Here is a 3,210-nt window from a genome sequence, read left to right as displayed (position 1 = left end):
CTCTGCTCTTCAGCTCACCCCCACCCACGCTGTTCAGCACTTGATGTATCAGGGAACTGCTTACCCTAGACCACGTGGGCTGTTAGAAGTCGGGCTCTGAATACCTTCCTGACCTCCACCCAAGAAGGCTGAGACGAAGGTGGGAAGTCTGAGACAGGAAACTAGCTGCATCAGGACTGAGCTATTTCCCCAGAGGCTTCCTGAGCCCGGGGCAAGTCCTGTCTTATGTCGTATACCTTAATCTTACACGGTGTTAAACACAAATCATATCTAACGTTGACTTGTTTACGTAACGTTGATTCTAAAGCTAGAAATAAATATTAAAGTCTTTCATTATTAAAAGAAAGCATTAAAACTCTAAGTAGAGATTAAAATACCATTTAAAACAGTTTTTCTTAGGGAAAAATAAAATAAAACACAATCATTGAGTAAAACACTATGATTGAAGTAATAAGTAGGTTAGACACTGCAAAAGAGAAAATTGCCAAACTGGAAGCTGAAAATGAGTGAAAATCTCAAATACAGCACAGAGACATTGACACTGAAAGTATGATAGAGAAGTTAAAAGACAAAGACTAGACTGAGAAGGTCCAATATACATTCAATAAGATTCAGAAAGGATGAGGGGCAGGGGCAGGGAAATGAGAGGAGGAAATACACAGAGATTATGGCTGAGAAATTACAGAATTGAGGTAAGACACTGTGTATCAGACTGAAGACATGACTCCTGAATAGAAAAAATAGAAATAAATCTGCACCAAATTGCACTGCCCTACAACTGCAAAATACCAGAGCCAAAGAGAAAATCTTAAAAACATTTGGACCCAGGACATCTCACCTCCAAAGATCGTTTGAAACCAACTTCTCAAGAACAACAGCAGGCAGAAGACAATGGAATAATAATCTTGAAGGAACTGAAAGAAAGTAACTCAACCTCAAGCTCTGCACTTAGCCACAGCCTTTTGTTCAGAAAACAATGAAATATCATGTGAAGGTGAAAAAAGTGAATTTTTAAATGGAAAATAATATTTTGGGATAAGTTTTTAAAGAACACTCAACAAAGATGACCAACGGCAAAATGACTGTCTTGAGAGTATCTTTTTGTAAAAATCTTTCCAGCCATCCTTCCAGTGGTCAGACAGAGGATGAGATGGTTGGATGGTATTACCAGCTCAATGGACATGAGTTTGAGCAAACTCCAGGAGATAGTGGAGGACAGGGAGCCTGGCGTGCTGCAGTCCATGGGGTCACAGAGAGTCAGACACGACTTAGCAACTGAACAACAACAAAAAAAACCAGTGGTCAGAGGTCATCACGGCATCTGATGAAGAGGGTGAAGGGGTCTCCAGGGCACGCTGGTGGAGAGTCACAGCTGCTGATGGAGTCAGATGGGGTCGGAGGGAGCTGGGAGGAGAGGAAGCCTGCAGGTCCCTTCTGGAACACGCAGCACCTCCGTGACAATAGCTGTATGTCCATGCTTTAAGAAGCTCTGTGCACAGACATGCTGAAAGCCAGCCGTGGAAGCACCACGCAGAACTACTCAAGCCACATTTACATGAAGTGTCCGGTTTTGATGGGCACTTGAGCTGGTTTCATGACATCTTATGATATATTACAAGGGTAAATGAGGCCCTTAAAATCAAAGACACTACATGAGGCACAGCTGGTGCTAAGAGGGAAGCCCTGCAGAGGAGAGAGAAGAAAAGAAGGAAATGCATTTTAAATGGTACTCTTTTTAATGAAAGGGGAGTTTCTAGGATTGTCTCAAAATTCAAGATACCAGGTTGGAAAGGAGTTGAATCTCCCTCAACTTATGTAATGTGCAAGGTTTTTTCCCAAAATCTTAAGAACATAAATATTTTGTAACTAAATGGCAGTTTTCCCTGGTAAGACTCAAATGGGCTGAAATTTTCATCGTGAACACTACCATTTGCTCAGCCTGTCTCCTCGTTGGGAACCCAGCTGCATTCTGGGCACCAAGGCTGAGCTGCCACAATTGCCCAGTTGCCCTCACTCTCTGGGGACATGGATGGCCTGCCAGTGTGTGGAGGCACATGTTACCACGTCTTAGGAAGTCATCTGTTACATGTAGGTCTACATAAGAACTGGGCACTTATGGTCTCCAAAATGAACCGCGGGAGACAATTAAGGATTGAGAGGTGGCCAGTTTGCGTTGCTATGATGATGGCCTCTCTCTTTGCAAAGAGATGGAAATTTAGAACTTAACACTAGTGTCTGGGCACAGTATACTTGCCCCTCTCACCTGGCTCGAAATAAAGTGGAAAATGAAATCGGAAAATTGTAGGTTTACCTTCTCTTTGAATGATAAGTGACACCTTTAATTCACAACTGACGCAAGGTGCCAGCTTCTCGCTCAGTTGTTTTTTTTTAATTAAATAAGCATATGTGTCAGCAATGTCCTGGTAACTGCCTTGGCAGTTACAACACCGAGGGGGAGCCCCTGATGGGCGGAGGACACGAGTGGCACCGTGGGAGCCCCTGCAGAAGGTGGGGGACTCGGAGTGGTGTGTGCGGCCGGCCTGCTCCCTTCAGGGGGCTGAGTTCACTGGAAGCCAGGAAGATTCTCTCCCTGTGACACAAATCTGCTCAAGTGAATTATAGTGTTTTGTTGAATGACTGAATGATGGAATGAATGACCCTCTACTGACGTAGTTGGGAAGAAAAAGTTAATCGACCAGGTAAGCTGGCCAGCATCTTCTCTCCAGAACTGTCAGGAAGGAGGACCCGGTGCTCGGAACAGACAGGCTCCAACAGCGGTGTGTGTGTGTTGTGGGGGCATTGGCCAACCCACGTGGCAGCTGGTTCACGCCTGCGCTCTGAGGCCCATCAGTCAGCCTCGTCAGTCAGGCTCCAAGGCCCGTCAGTCAGCCTTGTCAGTCAGCCCCTCGTCAGTCAGGCTCTGAGGCCCGTCAGTCAGCCTCTTCGGTCAGGCTCCGAGGCCCGTCAGTCAGCCTCTTCAGTCAGGCTCTGAGGCCCGTCAGTCAGCCTCGTCAGTCAGGCTCCGAGGCCCGTCAGTCAGCCTCATCGGTCAGGCTCCGAGGCCTGTCAGTCAGCCTCGCAAGTGGGCAAGGGCTGGGGGGTTCCCGCCTCCCAGGCAGTCAGGCCAGGAAGGCCGTGCTTCCGGGCCCAGTGCGAGGCCCGGCCTGCCACTGGGCCCTCTTTGGCCCCTCCGCCTCCATCCCAAACCTG

General features: G+C 47.3%; 1 protein-coding gene across 1 annotated transcript in view; it reads left to right on the top strand.

Moving 5' to 3' along the window:
* Positions 1 to 3,210, top strand: part of SDK1 (sidekick cell adhesion molecule 1) — a 478,174-nt gene that overhangs the window by 406,748 nt on the left and 68,216 nt on the right. The window lies entirely within an intron of this gene.

This window comes from Bison bison, unplaced genomic scaffold (assembly GCF_000754665.1).
Source record: "Bison bison bison isolate TAMUID 2011002044 unplaced genomic scaffold, Bison_UMD1.0 scf7180017864223, whole genome shotgun sequence".
Lineage (NCBI taxonomy): Eukaryota > Metazoa > Chordata > Mammalia > Artiodactyla > Bovidae > Bison > Bison bison.
The sequence above is the reverse complement of the archived record's forward strand: the minus strand, read 5'-3'. Positions and strand labels throughout refer to the sequence as shown.